Source organism: Nilaparvata lugens, chromosome 8 (genome assembly GCF_014356525.2).
Source record: "Nilaparvata lugens isolate BPH chromosome 8, ASM1435652v1, whole genome shotgun sequence".
In the NCBI taxonomy this organism is placed as follows: domain Eukaryota; kingdom Metazoa; phylum Arthropoda; class Insecta; order Hemiptera; family Delphacidae; genus Nilaparvata; species Nilaparvata lugens.
In genome coordinates, this window is record NC_052511.1 from 21,762,752 (window position 1) to 21,784,110 (window position 21,359).

The 21,359-nt window shown below is 33.5% G+C and overlaps 1 long non-coding RNA gene across 1 annotated transcript in view; it reads left to right on the forward strand.

Moving 5' to 3' along the window:
• LOC120352656 overlaps positions 1-12,591 on the forward strand; it is a 58,467-nt gene extending 45,876 nt beyond the window's left edge. Inside the window, exons 4-5 of the long non-coding RNA XR_005572003.1 lie at positions 11,166-11,235; positions 12,106-12,591. This is a non-coding gene — a long non-coding RNA (uncharacterized LOC120352656). The remainder of the gene's footprint in view (positions 1-11,165; positions 11,236-12,105) is intronic.
• Positions 12,592-21,359: the final 8,768 nt, after the last annotated feature.

The following is a 21,359-nucleotide window of genomic DNA, read 5'->3' on the forward strand; positions in this document are numbered from 1 at the left end:
AGCTGAAGAAAATTGTCATCCATTAGAGACAATAGCGGACTTCTCACATCCTGCTGTATGCTACTTCTCACATTCTAAGTGCATGTTGAAGCATCAAACATGCAGAAAACAGAATAGTAAATAAATATCTGCTTCCCTACAGATAGATTCCCTGTCAGCATTGTTTGAATGGGGGACATTGATGTTGCCAGCATTGGTTGAATGGGGAACATTGATGTTGCTGACAGTATAAAGTGATTCTCACTCTGGGTTGAAGCAAGACGCAAATCAAAACCCCAACATTGTTAGCATAGGGAAACAAGAGTGAAGCTATTACAATATATTGCATACAGAGGTGTTTCAATTGCTGAATAATAACGAGTGTGTCATTCTCGGACATAAACCAGGTTTTGCACACTCCACACTGCTAAACGAGCCTCTATTGCTAGCAATATAAATAAATTGACCGCAATTGACGGCTGAATTTCTTACAATAACCTGTAATAAAGTAGTCAAAGGACAATCGACAACGTAAGGCCACTGTTCAAACAACCTGGTTTCTATTCTTCTCTTTCTTCTTCCGTCTATTTTTCTTCTTGTCTCCCTTCTTCTTTTGCTTCTTCTCATCCCGTACTTTCAAGTGTTGGAAAACACACATCAACAATGTAGGCTTATTTACAGGCGAATATGTCTGTCAAATAAGTGTGTAATAAAATTGGCAAGATGGTAGATGCAAGAAAAGAGAAGGATGAAAAATTGAAACTAAAGAGAGAGAAACTTTAGAGAAAAGACTGACCCTATGCAGTCGCAAAGCACCGCTTGCTTTTCAAATAGAACATAGAAATAGAATAGTAGAAATAGTAAAAATAGTAGTAACCGACTTTAAATTTCAACAATTTTCACCGATGGAATAAATCCTGAATTCTATAATTAATTATTCTTACTAATCGTATCGAATGTTAGTCGATTCTGATCCTAAATTACATCATAGATTCACTTTCAGTATCATACTCAACTCCGATCTATTTTATTTCGAAGAACTTCTGTATTTTGTATCAAATCGTTTCTGAAACGAAACTAATTCACACCACAGAAAGCATGCCAGAATTTCGCAGGAATCACTGAACATTGAATGAGCATGATGTGCCCATACACCTCCCAGAAATATTGAATTCTTTTGATAGGCCTATGTTCAATTCTTAGAAGGATTTTCTCACTATTGTCCATGATCCATCACACTAAACATTATTTAAAGCGATTTCAAACTCTTGCAATATTCGTAGGATCACTAGACGTCAATTTAAAATTTTTCAAGAATCAGTGTCCCACTATCTATCTACCTATTGTCGCACGCGTACAAAAATTCCAAGGCTTTGCAAACCTCTTCCAAAACAATTAACTGTCTCGCATTTATTGAGATTTGAACGAAATAATTCAGAATAATTCCGTTATGTGACCGTTATGAGTGTGTCATACACAATAATAATTCGCATGATTTGTCCGGTGGTCTGATTATAAACATGAACCGGCACAAGTCTTGGGTCTTGGGCCTCTAAACAGGCGGCTCACCGGCACACACATAAACTAAGAAATTACTGATCCGTACAATAATAAATAGCATTTTTATGAGACCACCCGCTCAGATCCAGCATAACTTATGCGGTTATGCTTCTCGGCTACAATGCTATGATCAGATTCACTTAGGAATGTCAGCATTCCTTATGAATGAACAGCAACGCTTCCCATTCAAGCAATGCTGACTGGAGTGAATCGGACTCTAGATGCTGCCTACGTCCTCCAGCTATAGGCTGGTTTCATTCGACATTTTCATTGTAACTGTTACGCGATTTCATTCTCACATTTGTGATATTTCAACTCTGAACTCATTCTAATTTCCACTAGCTGTGACCTGGATGAGATTTTATCCTGATTTGTGATGATTTGAACTTGGAATTTATTATAATTTTCACTAGCTCATGTTTAAATGTGACCTGAATGAGATTTTATCCTGATTTGTTATGATTTGAACTAGGAATTCTAATTTGCACTAGCTTATTTTTTGTTTGTGACACCTACATGAGTTTTTATTCTCGGTTTTTTACGGCAAATCTCTATTTTATACATATTTCAGAAGGCTGCATTCTTATTAATTTGTTATATGAGATTCTAGTCTCGTAGGTTTCTTTCATTTGCATCCAGCATGAGTACAGTATGTGTACACTAATACAACTACACAGAACTGAGTGTACTATAAATTACTGTGAAATACTAAATTCACAATAACTTAATGCAAAAGTGCAGTATACACTGACTTAAATTCTAGGTTACGCGGAAACTTATCATGAGATATACCGGTAGGTGTGGGAAATGCTTCAGATGTACTGTAGCTAATGTTAATCCAATGTTAATATGAAATGTAGCGTAGTTCTCCGGGGTTTCATAGCGTGTCACTTATGCAATAGCATTTTTGATTAATTGTAGGTAGAACCATACTAAGTTGAAAAACCTTCAAATGTCGTGTTCCCACTTTAATTTTGACTATTGAATTCAGAACGCTCTGAAAATGTATTGTAACAGATGAAAGACATAACAGAACATGCCCTAGAATTTAAATTCCAGTACTTCTAGAAAAACTCTAGAGTTTGAATTCTAGTGAATACTGGAGTTTTTATCATAACTTAAACTATAAGTAAATAATCTTCAATACGTCAAAAAGTTAGAAAAATATTTAGAGACGAGACAACTACTTGAACGTCAAAATCAAACATTCAAATAGATATTGATGGAAAGATGAGACAATCAAATCAAATGATTCGCGTTAGATGCAAAACAAAATTTGATCCAGTTGAAACAAGTCTTCTTAAGGGTCAAAAAACTACTTTTCAACGTTTTGCGGTTATAAATTTGAGCTGCCTCAAACACACTTATAGTATGAGATGAAGAAGAGGAAGAAGAAGAAGAAGGAGAAGAAAATTACGTTTCAAAAGCATTCGCCAATAGAATCGTATCAATTTTCATTGCTCTCTGACTGTAGTTGAGTTGATCATCATCATCGTATGGAGCAGACCTCTTGAGAGGGTCTGGTTACCCAACACTGTTCTGGTTACTGAACAGAATTACCGTCACTACGAGCACTGATTGCTGATAAAAGTAGTTATTACAAACATTCAAAGTAATTGCATGCTGACCATTTACAGGTGATTACAGTATTTATCAGGGGGAGCGAACGAGCAAAACGATTCAGCTCAATACACAACGATTCGTACCAGCAATACACGAATAAAACAGAGTTTAGTATACGATTCAATTTCCTGAGTGCATGGTATTGTATTACTACAGTACTTTATTCATCGTAATACTTCAGGTTCGTATTTATAAACGATTAACAAGAACTTATCGATTTATCAAGGATTTTTCTTATCATAGACGTAAAATCTCGATAAAGTGAGGTAAAAATTCTTTAGACGAAAAAAAATGGAGAATCACAGAGCGATTCAATATTTTTTTCTACAACTGTGCGTAAAGAAAGAATTTACACACTCAATTCTCCTCGTAAAACAGCTTATTTCTGAGGAGAATCTACTTTTTCGCTCGCTAACCATCCGCGCATGCGCAGTAGATTTACTTTACGCTCCCAAATCATTCGCGCATGCGCAGAAGAGTTTCTTTACGCTTCCTAATCAGCTGATTGTAAGCAGCTCGCCAAAAAGTCAGATCTTAACCTAAAAAGTCGGTAATTGTAACTCCGCCGATATAAGTAATTTAACAGGTTTGGGCAGTTGTAGAGAAATTTTTGTATGTAATTCGCGCGTAATACTTCTTTATCGCTCTTGCAAAATTATTACACTCCGCTTTGCATCGCGTGATAACTGTTTTGCGCGAGCGATAAAGTCGCGCATTACGCTCTTAATACATAAATAGCTATTTTAATTAGATCTGTGGAGTACACCAGAACTGACACAAAACCAACCAATGAGAAACTGTCACTGTTGACGTAGTATGGCTTCAAGTTCAAGAGGCATTCTGATTGGCCGATTGGTTAAAATCCTCCATTTTACAATGCCAGCAAGTCGAAAGGTTTAAAATCTACACAGCTCCGTCTACTGGCTGATCAAAATGAACCTTTCGATTGCAGGTGTATTACTTCAGTAAATTTGCGTAGATACTAGATTCGATGTTATTGGTTTCTGTTACTGGCTGTTAGGAGTTAGCCAATCAAACATGCTGCGTGAAGAATGTTATAAAGATTCATTGATAACGATCTAATCGCATTGTGATAGTTGAGAATTAAAGACCGTGTAACGTGTAATGAGACAATCCTTACAACGGTTTGACAAGTTCACTTTTGAGTATATTGTGAGAAAGTACATAATTTTTGTAGCTATTATTTAGAAATCCTATTTCTCATACAAGAAACTTCAAACTCCAATTGTTTGGAAACATATGAGGAAATTTTTATTCAAACGCTAACTTCAAAGTGTAATATCTCAAATTTTGAATGATCAAAGGTTTACTTATCCAATGAACATAGTCAGTTTAAATCAATGAGCCTACAACCACAGATGAAGATAAAGATAGGAGTTTCAAAAGTATTTGGAGAATGGAAAAAATCTTTAATTTAATCTGCGCTACAACCACTAAACATACCTAATTAATGAGCTTTTATGTACGGTAGTCATGAAAAAGTGACTAAGGGCAATAAAACCTAAGGAAACCTAATAAAACCCATTCATTCTCCTACCAATTCTTATCCATTATTTGAATTCATCTATGTATAGATTGAAATCACATTTTCAAGTGATTGTTTTTATGTAAATGTAGTTTCATCGTAATCTCAAGGTTTTTACATCGTAATGAAGATGGAATTTTTCCAAAGATGTCATTATTTTTGGTGTGAGATTGAATTTATTTCCATCTCTTCTCCAATGATATTCATGTATTAACGTCTGCTACTAGCTTTTCCTTCTAATAATAAAATAATAATCTATGATGTGTATGTGCGAATTATAAGTGAGATACCACCCAGTGATGCTAGTAGTTACTGAGTTAGTGTAGGTCGTTGTTTAAAGCAGTAGACCCTATACATCTACTAGTTCAAGTACAAGAAATACTTTTGTAATGGCTCATTGGCATAGCATAGAATAGCAGAGCCCAGACGCGAATACCCCAACGCGTAATGAGTGTAGTACTAAACTGTAGTATGCTTCATTAATACAGTTCATAAACAACCGGCTTAATGTGTTAACAATAACAGTAACACTTCCACTCATTTTATGTTCTCTTACTGAACATACTCACACTATTTCTCTCTCTCTCTCTCACACACACTCTATGTCTTTGTTTTTCTCTATTTATTTTTCTCTCCCTCCTTTTTATTTTTCCTATAACTACTCTTTCTTTTCTTCTCATTGCTCTATTCCTCTCCCTTTCCTTCTTCTTGAGTCTCTTCACCCACTTTCAATACTGATTCTATGTTCAATTGTAGAAATCTTTCTCTGTATTTTTCTCTTTCCCTTTGTCTTCATTTCTCTTTCTCCCCTTCTTCTTTCCTCTTCCACCTCTCCTCTATTCCTCCTTCCCTCTGCTTTATCCACATGTATTTCTTTTTGAGTTCCTTTTCTTACTTACAAAATCTAGTAGACTTAGTTCTCTCTATTTCTTCTTCCTATTCCTGTAATTTCCCTGCTCTCCCTCTTTTCGAATGTCTTCTCTCAGTAATCATAAATTTCTCTCATTCCAATCATCTTTTCTTCTCCTTTTCTTCGTTCAAGTATTTTTGACAAGTATCTTCATTCTCTTTCTCTTTTCTTCAAGTCACTCCTTTTCAGGAGTCATCTAGTTTTCTTATTGTAGGAGGTCAGTTTTTCATCGTCTTTGATTCTAGTAATCACGGTTTTTTATATTTCTCTTTCTCCTCTTCCTATTGATCTATCTCTTCTCCTTCCTTCACGAAGTATCTTCTGATATACGTATTATATAACTATTCTATTCTATTCGTTCACTCCTTTCTCTCTCTCTCTCTCTCTCTCTCTCTCTCTCTCTCTCTCTCTCTTTATTTCTATCTATCAATCAATCTATCTTGCTTTACTTCAGAAGAGGAAGCAAACGATAAATATAAGAAAAACCAGCGAAGGTTGAGGCAGAAGAAGGAAAGGAAACAAGAAATGATGGGATAAGAAGAAGATAGGGGAAGAAAAGGGAATAGACGTCGAGAAAAACTAGAGGAACTAGAAAAAGAAAGAAGAATGAGGTAAGAAATCGCAAAAGAGAGAGAAGAATGGTTAAATGAGTGAAAATGGTAAGAGGAGATAAAAAGAGGCAGTATGGAAACAGAAGAAGAAGAAGTTGTTAATCTTGGCATTACAGTTAAAGCACTCGTGTCAGTTAACTAACCTACCGCAATAATGTATCGCTCGTTTCGTTTGCATGTGAGAAGATTGTAAATTCAAAGCCTAGTTACTAATAGCCAGCCCTCCGTTCCTTACATACCCAACGCTAAATGCATATTCAAATAATTTGTACCTTAAGATTCTGCCTGTAGGGTTCATATATAGCTTACAGTTTTAATTTTAGTTACTCCTGGAATATATCATGGTCTCTAAGTGATAATATTGAATTATATGGACCTTCAAGTGAATTTTACCGTTAGTTTTTATAGTTTGTTTCAGTGAGTATATTCAGGGTATTTTCCTGTTACCTTCTACCAAAGAACTTGAGAGAATAGTATTTAGCAATTAGTATTTTAGTAATACTGTACTATTAATTAGTATTTACCAATACCTAGAATGTATTCTATGTTCATTGGTATTTACTACTTCTATACGTTTTAAGCACACTATCAATAAATTTATATAATTGTTATATTTTTGGACTGAAAGTTTTGTGAAAGAGAAAACCCGAAATACATAACCTTTTTTCAGAATATTCAATGTTATCTAAATATGGGAGAGAAATAGTACAAGGTAATCCTTAGTTTTTCTCTCCCGATCTAGTTTTTTTTTTTTTGTGGAAATAAAATAAATGGATAAAATGAAATTTGCTCCAGTAAACATTAGAGATTTTTTCCAGTAACATTGCCTACCTCCTATCGATGATTGTTACTCCCTCATGACGGTAACTTATTCACTATCCATATGTTCCACCATAAATTAACAGTCATTAAAATGATTTTCCATCGATTGTAGAAGTATTCATCAATCACTTCACCTTCGGGTTTTATTACTCTTGAATAATTTGGCACTATTAATTTCTGGGAGCATGCCACTATCAACACATTTGAGCAAAGATATACTTTACCATATCAACTTTTGATAGGCTTAACACTTACCAAAATGGGCGCTGCTTGCTTCTGGTGGTAAAATTCCATCACGTGAATGGCAGGAGGCCACAAGCAATGGCATAGGCTTGTTGTATAAAACAGAATAGAACAAGCCTAATAATTGAAGAACAAAGCCTAATAATACGTCGTTATGGTATTAAATTTTATATCACGTGCCCATTCATGCACCGATATTTTTGAAATTTCACACAGTTTACAAAGTAGGTTCTAAAAGTATTCTTAGTAAATTTCAGCTCCCTAACCTTCGTAAAAACAAAATGGCGGCATATAGAAAATTATACCAATTCGCTTCGTATAAAAACTACTTAGCCTACATGAGTTATTATCTGATTTGTTTACTTAGTTGCGGTAGTCTTGGCTCATTTGATAGAACCAAAAATGGATCAAGAAATTTTCCAACAAGATGGTGCTCCACCTCATTCCGCAAATCATGTCAAGCAATTAATAAATTGACAAACTTCATGGCTGTTGGATTGGTCGTGGAAAGAATTTTTTTAGATTTGCCACTCTAATCACCAGATTTAAATGTTTGTGAATTCTTCTAAGTGATTAATTGAAAGAAACATTTTATACACAATAGCTTCAATAATGATGTGGATCAAGGAATTTTTCAACAAGATGGTTCTCCACCTCATTCCGCTAATCATGTCAAGCAATTAATAAATTGACAAACTTCATGGCTGTTGGATTGGTCGTGGAAAGAATTTTTTTAGTTTTGCCACCCCAATCACCAGATTTAGATGTTTGTGAATTCTTCTAAGGGATTAATTGAAGGAAACATTTTATACTCAATAGCTTCAATAATGATGAGGAAATAAAACTACCAATAGAAGAGGAACTTCTCCGGATACCGCGGTGTTTCTTTGTAAGAGCTTACGAATTCTTAAGCGCTGTTATCAGTGTGTTGCTGAGGATGGATTTCAATTTGAATAATTTTGGACTTTAAGTTTTTCATTAGGCTATTTTCTAGTTTTTTATTTAAAAGTCATATTGCCCTAAAGTGCAACAATAAAAATATTTTATAAGACCAAAAACACCTTTTTAAATGTTCTTTAAGTATTGTTTTTCAATATGTCGCCATTTTGTTTCTACGAAGGTTAGGGAGTTGAAATTTTCCCAGAATATTTTTAGAACCTACTTTGTAAACTGTGTAAAATTTGAAAAAGTTCGGTGCATGAATGGGTACGTAATATAAAATCAAACGTGTAAACCTCTTCGTGGTACACTGTGTATTTATGTGTTTTCCTACACTCAAAACGGATAGCAGAATAAAAAAAGGTAGAAAAAAGAGAAGCAACTGAGGAGAGGGGGTGAGAAAGAAAAAGGGACATGCGAAGAAGAAGAGGGAGAATGGAGAAATAAGGAGCAAGTGAAAAAGAAGATGAATTTGTAGAAGATAGAAGAGAAGGAAAACAGGCAAAGAAAATAAGAAATAGCTTACAAGAAAAGCAAACAGGTTAAGGTGGCTACCAGTTAACCAACATTGGTTAGCCGGTCAGAGTTGAAGAACGGGACCAGAAATATCAGCATATTTCTTGTTAAAATTAAGTTATAAACAACAAAGCTCGCTGATTATGGTCGCTGCCAAGCTGGAAGGCTCTCAACTAATCATTAGCATAAATAACCAATGCGCTATTTACGAGAAACCGATTCCCGGAATGTTTATTAGCTGGCTTACGACAAGAGGGTGTTGAGGGGGTATTAGTGGGTGAGGGTGAGGGATTCAAAATAAATAGAGAGAGAGAGAGAGAGAGAGAGAAAGAGAGAGTGAAAGAGAAAGGTGCAATAGAGAATACAAGAGGGTATAAGTAAAAGTCCTAAGTTCAGTAATAATTTATGAGTACCGATTCTATAACCAGAAGTAAGCAAGAGTCATAAGCATGAATTACTTGGATTTCAACTAATTGAGTTACAGTGGTGCTTGAAGCTATTTCAAGCCGTTTGGAGCTCTATTTCTTTCGAATAATAGCAGTCCTCCCCATTTAAATCAACGATGTCAGTTTCAAATGAATCTTATTGTAGTTTGAGTTGAGACAAGGGATCATTCCCATATTATGATCCTGAAGAAGTGAAGATGAAAATGAATACTGATTGTGAAGTTGAAGAGCGTACTACGTGGTGACAGTTTGTTGGTGCGGCCAAATATCAACTTAGATATAGATAATATAGACTACTATTTACTTGGTAGTAAGTAAGTGAGTAAGTAAGCATAGAAGAAGAAAATGAACGCAAGAAAGTAGAATTTAGGAAGGTATAAGGTATAAAAGGTAAAGTAAACTTACCATTTTTTTATGATTCGTCTCCTGATTTGAAGAACCATAGAAAATTATCGAGTTATAGAAATTCTAAAGATAGAGAAATACACATAATTATGACAGATGATAATGAAGATTTTTCAAAGTAAAATGACAGAAAATTATGCATTGAAGGAATGTGTAATAGGCGGAAATGGAATATGAAAATTAAAGGGAAGGAACTAATAGATGTAGTGATGGTTGCTCACATAAAAATGAAATTTTTCAGTAGCAGAGAATGAAAAAGAGAAAGGCACGAGATAGGAAAGGAAAAAATGAGAGAAAAGGATTAAAGTAAAATGCTAATTTTTGATAATCATGCACAAAAAAACGCATGAATCCTCTTTTTTAATTATTGGTAACCCATTGTTGAAAATTACTTATTCTCAATCAAAAGTCCATCTCAGATTTACGCCACTAAAGTATACAGCAGTTATGATAAGTGCGTTCTTGGCGTATCTCAATCAGTAGGCTATATTGAAGAATAGCTTTTCCCTATTGGCTGAAGATCATAAAAGTTGAGATCAAAGATGTGAGAATATTAGAAGGAGCAGAATGGAAGAAAACTCTCAAAATGGCAATATGGAAGCTGGACACGCCAACTTAACCAGTAGTACAATTCACATAAGTTGGCAGTGTGTAAAAGATAGGCTACCATGCTAAATTTGAATCAGATTGCTGCCAAGTTAGTTGAGAACTAGCTTGCCTAAAAAGGGTGAGTTGTTGAGATTATCACAGAGTGCATGCGCAGAAGATGAAGATGAAGATGATCAATATGCTTCTCATTCAACCAATTCTGACAGTTTAAAGTGAACCACACTACTACTGAGGTAGCTTGTCATAAAGTGAAGAAGAATGAAGAAGGAACGGACCTTAATGAAAATTGAGTTTCGGGTTTCGATAATACTATCATACTTCATTGGTTATGACCACTGATAAGACATTCTATTTGTTCAATCTATGGTTATGATATGGCTTTATTATCAAACCGAGGGACAAAATATATAATTATGGGTAATTTCTGATTAATATAGCGAGCCTGGTATTTTTTGATTAGACTATCAAATATTTGATGAAATTTGTTTTATCAGATATATACAAGTTTGGTTACCCATACACTGGTCAGGCACCATCTAACAAAAAGCAGGTCCTTTGTATGTCTAGTGTACAACTATCTTGAAATTCTGACTTCGATTTGTGATGAAAAATCTTCATAAAATATATGATTGTTGAAAGGTGGCCTCGGTCTAAACAGTATCCCTGTTTCAAATCGTTTATTCAGAATCACTAATCTTGTTTGAAGTTTGACAATAAGTTGATAATAGACTGGCGATTTAATGAACTTCGAAAGCACTCGAATAATTAACAAACCAAAAATCAATATGAAATACATGTGTATTTCAAGTAATTACACAGTTTTTACACAGTTGTGTAAAATTAAATCCATCTCACAATTTCTTGAATATCAATGAATTTTCTTGATATTTTCAATTCTTTCGTTATTTTTTATACGTTACTTTGCAAGAATTAATCATTTATAATTTCATTTTCAGGTGGTTGAGCTCGCAGCACCAAATATTTGAATATTTCAAGGACTGAAAAAAGCTTCACTAAAAATCAAATGTGAGTATACTTTCTAGTATAGTAGGCTAATTTTTGTTGTTTATTTAATCAACTACTTATATTTTATTTTTTGATCCGATAGTGACAGTTGCACAAAAGCCGGTTAAGTTTTAACTGTGATTAATTCCACGAGAACCAATCAGAGAAGCCATCTTTTTAAAAAAGCTTTCTCTGATTGGTTCTCGTTATGTTAACCACGGTTAAAATTTAACCGGCTTTTGTGCAACCGGGCCTCAGACTTTTAAACCAACACTTTGCAAGCAAAGCAATATAGTTTTACATGAGAGCTTTCCTATTCAAATATTTGAATTTACTAAATATTCAATATTTAGTAAGTGTTTTCTTTCACCATTCAGAGACTATAGTCTATACAAAATTATTTTTGACTTTGAGGGATATGCGCAACAGAGGAAAGTAGGGATACAGCGGCAGATGTTACCGTTCTAAAGCGACCAGCTTTCTCTAATTTATTGTGAGTTTTCAAGTGCTCATGATACGCATACAAAGTTCACTCTCTGAAAGCACTCAGTCGACTGAGTCTAATCGACAAATTGGCAACTCCGTTTCTACCTATGACTCTATTCATCACTGTAATTGACTGATCTCCCACCATTTTTCTGCAAGTCAAAAGTAATTTCGTATGGACTATAACATTCAAGCTAAATTCAGATACATCCAGTCACCATAACTTTAAGCAAAATATTACAAACTATTATTAGTCACCAATTATCACTTATAACCATGGAATGAAAAATTTCTCTTGGAAAGTTTTAATTTAATACCATTTATTTATTATAACACTTTAGGCTATTTGAATTCAATTTTTTCTCACAATAAAGTAATAATTCTCCAAACTTAGTATCTTTTCAGGGCTCTGAAAAACGATTTGACGACCTTCCAACTTTTCTGGACAGTTGGGAACTGCGACTTGAGACACTATCAGAGAGTAACTCGGGACTTGGTGGTATAGTTGGTATTATTCATCAAATAACCTACTGGCCTGCTAAGTCCCAAGTCGCTCTTTGACACAACCAACGGAGAACGCAAGTGCAAGCACAATATGATCAAGCAAAGGAGGAACAGCAACACAAGATTCCAACTATACAAACATATAGACTAGATTTAATAGTTTTCTAAGGTTTTTTTTCATTACCTAATATTATACTTGAATATTGTGAATAGTATATGCTATATACTGGTCAGCATAAGACACAAAACGTCACTGTAACCTGTAGATAGGCCTACTCTGATAAGCATTGATTGTACAGTAACAATCTTTAAACTAAAATACTACTTTTATTCATTAGAAAGAGTCAAAGCTATCTTTCTTAGTCTTTCATAATCCAATAGAAATAAGCCTATTTAAAGGAAACCTTCGCATTTGTATATTAACATGAATAGGAAGGAGAGTTATCATCTAACCATAATGGTCTAATTTCAGGTTCTCATGAGAAATATTCAATATTTTATCTTGATAATGTAATCTCAGAATTGGTTATATCTGTACTTCTGCTGTATATAATTATAATTATATTATCATGTATTAAGCTTAGGCCTATAGGCTTTGTTCAGCAATTTGATGGTAAGAGTTTCTATTTAGAGTAAAAGTTGTATTTGTCACTGTACGGTATTTGAAAATTTCATTTGTGCTTTGTGCAAGGGGTAGTCCTTGGAGTCTTTTCACAGGGATAGCTGTTTGAAAACTTGAAAATGTAGTAAACTATTCTAGAGAAAATATCAAAATGTATAATTCAAGTACTTATATTCACTCAATATGAAATAAGAGGAAAATCTTTAGTTAGAATTAATCTTGGATTGCAGGCTAGGAGAAAATCAGCAATAACAGGAAGATCCAAAAATAACTGGATTTATAAAATCGAGAAACCTGTGTAACCCGTACAATAAATCTGGAAAATGATCTTGTAAAAGAGTCAAGAAGTATCAGATTGAGTCATCTTAACATCAAGATAATAATAACCTTTTCATCTCTACGTACTAGGTCAAAAAACAGGAATTATTTGTCCTCAGTAACCGAAAATATGAAATTGAGACATTTGAAGATCAAAATAATAACAACCTTTCCATTTATAGCATAAAATTTCTACTCTTAAACAGGTTCATTCACTAAGTCAATACTTGTAAATTACCTGAAAATTTGCAGTTACAGTACTTTCAAAACTGCAATTACCAATTCTGCTTGAGTAAATTATGATTAGGGGTTACATTATTGAAAGAATATGAATTCGAATGTCAAATAAATTGCAGAAATGAACAACAACATCCGAAATCTAACGATCTATAAAAAGTTAAGTTACTCTTTACGTCTGAAATTATCTGTTCTAGTTGATCAAATAAGCATGGCTCCACTATTCTGTTGTAAATAGCGGAAAAATTGAAGGGGAAAGAACTAAAATCCAAAACCGAAATCTTCAAAGATGTATTTCAAATTAACGTACCGTGAATAATGATCTGGATATGCTTTAATGTTCAGAAATTACACAGTCTAGTTAGTTCTCACGGCAGCAATAAAACGTGCCATAAAAACATAAAACGTATGTCATTACTGTAATTAATCTGTGGCATAATTGAGTGGAATAACTGAATTTCGGCATTAAAACAACAACAGGGTTGTAATTTGATGTGGAACCACAATGGCACAAAGAAAAACATGAAATAGACCATCATGTTTCCATTGAGTGACTGTGACTATTATAATAGTACAGGATAGTATTATAGTATAGTACTATAGGACAGTTGTAAAAGCGTGACTGCTTTTTATTGGTCATTAAACTTCGAATTACTAATTTTGTTTGTAGACTAAGTTGCAGTTGTTAGTTGCAAACAATGGCCCACACACAAGAAGAGTTGACTTTCGTCTCAACAACTTGAGAAATTAAAGTTGTGATAAGTAAACTGTAAGTTTACATCTGAAGTGAAAATTGATTTACCGTAATGATAAGAACGAAGTTAGTAATAGTCTACCTTCTTGAAGACCTTGAAGAATTAAAGTTATTCTTATCTCTTTGCTTCACCCTATTATTCCTATAAGTTGGTAGGCCTATCAAATTTTTTCGATAATTCAAGATATTAACAACGCAGGTTGTGTAGACTCTACAAGTAGGACATTTAAAGGAGCAATCCAGATAATGATAGAAGCAATTATAAAGACTGCGATCAAATTTATTGGATCACAGATTCGAAAAAAAACAGAAATTCGTCAAATTTCTAGGTAGATTTCAAGAAGTTCAACCAATATTGAGAACATTGAATCGATTTAGTCTTCATAATTAGTTATCCCATCCTGAAAGTAGGCTATCTATAAATTTTTAGATGAATATGGTTTCATATTTCTTCATTTTATTGTATTAAAAAAATTTCAAGTAGAAGTAATTCACGAAAATTGTCGAAATATTTCAAACGTCATAATTTATCTACAGTTTGTGTAAAATAAGTTGAGACTTGGCCCTCCATCCGAAGAAATCACAGGGTTGCCAAATCGTGTAAAATTGCAACTTTCTCAAATTTCCAATCTAACGTCAGAATTAGATGTAGAATATCATCCTCGATATCCTAGTAGTACTAAAAAAGCTTCAGGGTTGAAGGATTAAAAGGAAATTCAACTTTTATGATAAAATTGGAAACATCGCGAAGATTTGTTTTTCTTTTGAATATCACTTCTCTCAAAATCATGGGGCGTCGTAATGCGTAATAATTTTATATCAAATTAACGGAGCGAATGCGTCCTTTCTATTGGTGACTGGATCATTTTTATCCGACTTATAGTTATTTTTTAAATGATGATTATGTTCGTCAATGTCGAGACATTTCGAGCAGAAAACATTAAATTTTCGACATGCTAAAAACTTTTTTGTTTCAAAAGATAAGTAGGTGGTGAAAGCGAGGAAGTTTCTCACAAATAATTGAAATTATTTTTCTCAATAGGTTATCGGGGATGATATTCTACATCCAATTCTGACGTTGAATTGGAAATTCGAGAAAGTTGCAATTTAAAAAGATTTGGCAACCCTGTAATTTCTTCGGATGGAGGGCCAACTCTCAACTTATTTTACACAAACTATATGTATCGTATAATTTACCCCATTATATATATATTACCATAGGCCTACGCCTATATATTCTTACGTACTCTACCTTATAATATCTACTAGCAGGTAACCCGTGCTCCACAAGGGTCTAATTAAAAACTTGACAAACTGAAAACTTGACCTAATGAAATCTTAAAGAATTTGAAATAGGCCTATAACCATTCTCGGTAAACTAAGAATCGATATGCAGTATTTCAAGTTAATCAGTTCAGTAGTTCAGACGTGATAATTTGTCATTCTTGAATTTCCTATCCCGTACAGTTCTTCCCTATATTATATTATATATTACTCTATTATATATATTTCCACTCATAACCCAAACACACGATTCAGGTAATTCAAAATTGAAAATCGATACCCTAGATTCCTAAAAGCATTCGTCATAGTGACGACGCTCTCTGTCAGCAAAAACTCGGATTCCGCAAAACTACGAGACATATTGCCAGAGAATGTAACATTCTGTCATGAAAACTTTATATTTATGAAAACTTTCATTCTATTTATCAAATAGAATGTAACATTCTCTCATGAAAACTTTCATTCTATTTATCATTCAAAACTCGCTCTGTCAGCAAAAACTCGGGGATTCCGCGAAACTACGTGACATACAGTATTGCCAGAGAGAATAGAATGCTACATTCCATGTTACATTCTATGCTACATTCTATGTCACATTCTATGTCACATTCTATGTAACATTCTATGTTACATTCTATCCTCACTGCATATTGCCGTTTCTCTAAAATATCTTCCTACAATAGCTATAGGCTCTAGAGAGTAGAGACCAGACCAGTGTCACTTTGGCAGCTGCATAATTCATACGGAAGTATCTAAACCAAAAATCGCATGGTAAATGCAGTAGGCCTAATGCTTATAGGAATTACGTCGTTACCATAAAATGTCACTGTTTCTCCCTGCTATAAAATCCTGAAGGTGAGGTTTTCTTAATTATCACGTGTTTGGACTATAGGCTACACAAGTTTTATGTGTTTATCACGTTCATTAAAACGCTTTGGACACGAGTAAGCTCAATTTTAGATATTCATTTTCATGTCACTAGGCCTATTATATTTACTTTCATAGCGCAGATATATGAGCTGTAATACTAAATGAGAACGTATCTCTGATTCACCTAATTATGATTTATAATCATATTCCATTTTTTTTTTGTTGATTTGTATATTGTAGTAAACAGAGGTGAAGTTTCTTTAAAGAATATCTATTCCAATAGTTTGTATTTCATTTGTGTTTCTTATCGTGTTAAATTTCAGTGTTTGTTCAAAACTTATCATGATTTTTATTCATGATCAAACTTGGTGATTCATTTCAATCACCAAATCAAGATTTTCCTATTCTTATCTTCAAATTACGAAAGGAATCGAACTAATGTAATGAATCTAGACTGATAGAACTACTTAATGTAAAACTCAAAATATAAAGAGAAACAGATGCGTTGCCTATTATTGCGTTGTCAAAATGATGAAAGCTTAGGAACCACGGGACTGTGAAATAATTATGCTTCGGAATCCAGGGTTCAAAGAAAAATAATTTATTTTTATATTTTATACATTTTTAATTAATTATTTAGATTTTGTCAACAGTTTTCAAACAACTATTTAACTTCTCTCAACTATTCAACCATTTAACGAACTACCCAATCTTTACTTGGAAAAAAGTTTAATCGAAGAGCCTATTTCAACACCTCAGCATTAGAATTAGAAGCATGCGTGAGTGCATCGAATTAAGTTGGGAACGTGAAACGGGCAGTTAAATGGCACCGTACACACAGCACAGCTGCAATATATATGCAGTATGCAGCGGCCTGTAATTTTAAAACGGGCAGACGTTTTTGAATTCCCCACTAAACTAACAAGCAGAAGAGGGAGCTGACTGCGGTTGAAGCTATGCAATTTCTGCAAGTGATAGAGCTAGAAAGAGGTGAGAAAAAAGAAGTAAACAGTAGAAGATGGAAGAAGGAGGGAAAGAAGAATAAGAAGAAGAATAAGAAGAAGAAGATGAAGGAAAAGAAGAATAAGAAAAAAAGAAGTACAAGAAGAAGAAAAAGAAAGGTTGAGTAATAAAGAAATGGAAGAAGAAATTGAATTAATAATAGTTCAAGGAAAATATATATGAGAAGAAAATAAAATTCAAGAAAAATGGGGAAAAGAGAGGAAATGGTTGAGGAACAAACAAATAATGGAATTGGTAGCTGGCAAGGATAGGATCAATCCGATTGAGAAAAAGAGGGATAAAGAAGGTGTAAGTTAAGGGAAAAATGAGAATATAGAGGAGAGAAATAATGAAATTGGATATGAGATGGTAATTTAAAAAATAAGATAACAACAAGAGAATGGGTGGAGAAGAAGTGAGTTCTTGAGACCTAAATCCATGGGAGGAGGATAAGAAGAAGACAAAGAAGAAGAAGAAGAAGAAAAAGAAGAAGATGGAATGAGAAAAAATTGGTACAACTGGAAGAAATCAAGGGGATGAGAAAGAGACGGGAGAAGGTACAGATCAATAATGGAGCTACAAAGAAAGGAACAAGAAAACATAACGGTGAAAAATGAAAAATGGTAGAAGGAAAAGAAGAAGATAATAAATAAAAAGGTAATCATTTTAGGGAAGTAGAGGAAACTTCAATCAAAGAAGAAGTAGAGTTGAAGCTAAAGAAGTGAACAAACTTTTACTTAAAAAGAAGTTGAGCATAGAATTAAGTAGGAATAAGAGTGAAAAACATGGGAAGAAAAGGGAGAGAAGAACGGATACAGAAAGAGGGAGAAGAGAAATGTAATTTACAAGAGTAGGAAAAACAACAAGTAGGCTACAGTTATTGTAAAACTAAAGGAAAAGTTATGAAGATAGTAAAGTGTGAAAGAAAAATCGTTGACTAGATTTGATACATCCAAAGCAAAAAAGAGACACTACGAGTATACGAAGGAAAATCAGTAGAAGAACACAGGAGGAACAACAATAACAAGAAAAAGCTTTACTGTAGGTCTAGGAAGAAGGGTAATGTAGGTTTAGATGCGTTCAAAACGTGAATTCCTAAAAAACAAACTAGCAATCAGATATAGTGTGGATGGTAATTGTTGAAAGGCTGCCCTGCCCTGCGCTCAGCTCAACACCTTAGCGCGGTCACCTAATGCTGAAAAACTACACTGAGATCCACTTTAAATTGTCAGCATACCCTAAAAAAAACACCAATACTTCCCATCAAGTAACGCTGACAGTTCAAAGTAAAATTCACTGTAAACGTTAACGTACTTATTCGAAAGTATGTACTTAGACTTGTTTACACGAGTGTAATTTTTACACTAGTGTAATCTACACGAGGCCGGCCCAGCTACCGTACAAAGAGAACGGGTTTGCATCTGCATATTTGATCGAAATTACTGTGAGTTAAACGGAGGAAATCCATAGAAGAAGGAGAAGAAGTGTAAAGAAACCAAGCGCGCTAGTTAGAATTGTTGTTTAGGTTCATGTAGCTTCGGAGAAGTGTTTGTTGTGGTTGTTCGGTGAGCGGAGTAATGAGATTTAAATTAAATCAGCTTCATATAGTTCTACACAAGCTGTAAAAATAGTTCGTTCATCAATAATTTCATAATGAATTTTCATAATTAAGATTAATTAATGAAATATTATGTTAATCAATTACATTGCTAAAATACGATTTGGCAACAGAGCAAAGCGAGAAAGAGATAGCGCTATCCGCTTTGTTGAATGATAGACAAGGATAGCAATAATACCATTGCTAATCAAACACTGCCATTATAACGTGGACCTCACTGTAGACCTATTTTAAATTCTTTAAGATTTTAGCAGGTCAGGTTTTCAGTTTGTCAAGTTTTCAATTAGGCCCATGCGGAGCATGGGTTACCTGCTAGTCTCTATCTCTCTCTAATATAATTACCTACCGAACAGTGATGTTTTTCAATATTGTAAGTTAGTGAATAAAAGTGAATAAGTTGGTATGTCAAATGTTTCAATATTGTATGTTTTTCTATGTATAACGTTTGACTAAATATAGACATTAAATTCATGCAGCCTAAATAAAATTATGGAACAGCATACAAATGTCAATAAAGCTTAAAATGTCAATAAACTGAATTAAGCTTAAAATATGTTATGAGTTGATTTTTCAATTTTAACAAGTTTTGCATTTTGTAAGATTTAATTGAGCTATTGTCGGTACATCTATTCTTATATTTTGCAAGATTCAAGCTATTACCGGTTATAGGATACCTATTCTTATCAGGAACACTAACAGATTCTATAACTGATTTATTTCAGTAAGTTCTCTTTTAAAGATTAGTCCATCTAGTTCTAGAGCAATAATCTTATATCCATTCTACAATAGGAGATCCTCAACACTAAACTACTATTCAACTTTTCGTCGCTTGGAATTTGAGAAACGAGAATTGCGTGAAAAGCAGCATTGCACAGCCTGGGGTTTCTAGCGGCATATGCCAATTGATTCGAATAGCAATGCCCTTAGAAATCCCAAATGTTTGCAATAATAATCAACCAGATCTCAACTCATGGAGTCGGCAAGAGAAACAAGTTCCTACAAAATAAATATTACCATAGTCTACCTTATTTTTTCCTAAGTTACTTTTATATATTTCGAAGTGAAATATTTTGTATTTGAAGTTAGGCCTATGTTTGTTGTTATAATTGATGCATGAGTTTCAAATATAAACTTTATAAAATTATTATGATTCTAGACTGTTATTTTATATTTACTTGAAAATTAGCGATTTTCTGAATGACAGAATTTTTAATTCTCATATTATTGCACGATATGTTATTTTTAGATTTAGATTGTTTAAAATTTTGATTTGTTTTTTCGTTTTCAACAGAAGACAGTGAGAATCCCTATTTTGACACTATATTTTAATTTACTTGTAGACTACAATACCAAGTTATTTCTTGTTTACAATTACATATTTTAACCTTACAGTTGTGTTGTGTTTAATGTTGTTGTACTTTTCCAGTAAAAAGTATAAAAGATAAAAGTGGTTGAGAATTTCAATTTGTGTTTTCATTTTCTTCAATTACATATTTGTTCAATTTTATATTATTGTATGTTAATATCCATTACATTATGATTAAAAATTTTATTAAATTTTTTGGCAGCATTCTGTGAAAACTGTGTGGCACCTATATTGATTCTAGAGGCTAAATAACCGACTCCGAACAAGCATCAAGAAATAATGTATTAAATTAATCCACACTACAGTAACTAAATAACCACAGTATGGCCATTGACTGTCACGCTGTTGTTTGGCTAGCTCGATCACGTGGTACAAATCCTTAATCTCCCGAGCGATCCCTTATAAGCTTTATTCAAATATTTGAAATCTTCATGGCGGCGGCAGAAAAAAAAAGTTCCAATAGCCATAGTGTGGTTATATAATAATAATTTTGAATAATTTTATTTGTTAACAGCACAGCTATACAAATGAGTTGAGTTGGTACACAATATTATTACAATTATCACACTCACTACATTACAGTATCAGTAACTTACGGTTATTATACAATCGTTGGCAATAAATTGAATCATTCACAGGAAATTAACAATAATTTTTAACGAGCTATGAAGCATCGAATAGACTAATTGACAAAACAAATAGATGCACCATTTGCAATAATCATAACATGGATACAACACTAGCATATTATTATAAAAATTGATAATAGAATTGTAGAAATTGTAGTTCTAATTACTTAGCAAGTTAAGTAGGCCTAATACTATGTTGCAGTGTACGTCTTAAGGCTGTGCAAAAGCTAAAATAAACTTTCTTGTACTGGTGATATTTTTCAAAGTTTTTCGATTTGTACCGGTACATATCAAAATGAAGAAGTTTTCTTAGGAAAACATCTCTTCCAATCATTACTTTTTGAGATATGATCGCCTAAAGTTTAATTTTTGGGACAGAACATTTCAAATTCGGTAAGAGATAAATCTTCATGGTATTGTTTGATTAATAAAACAAGAAAATTTTTAAACATTTT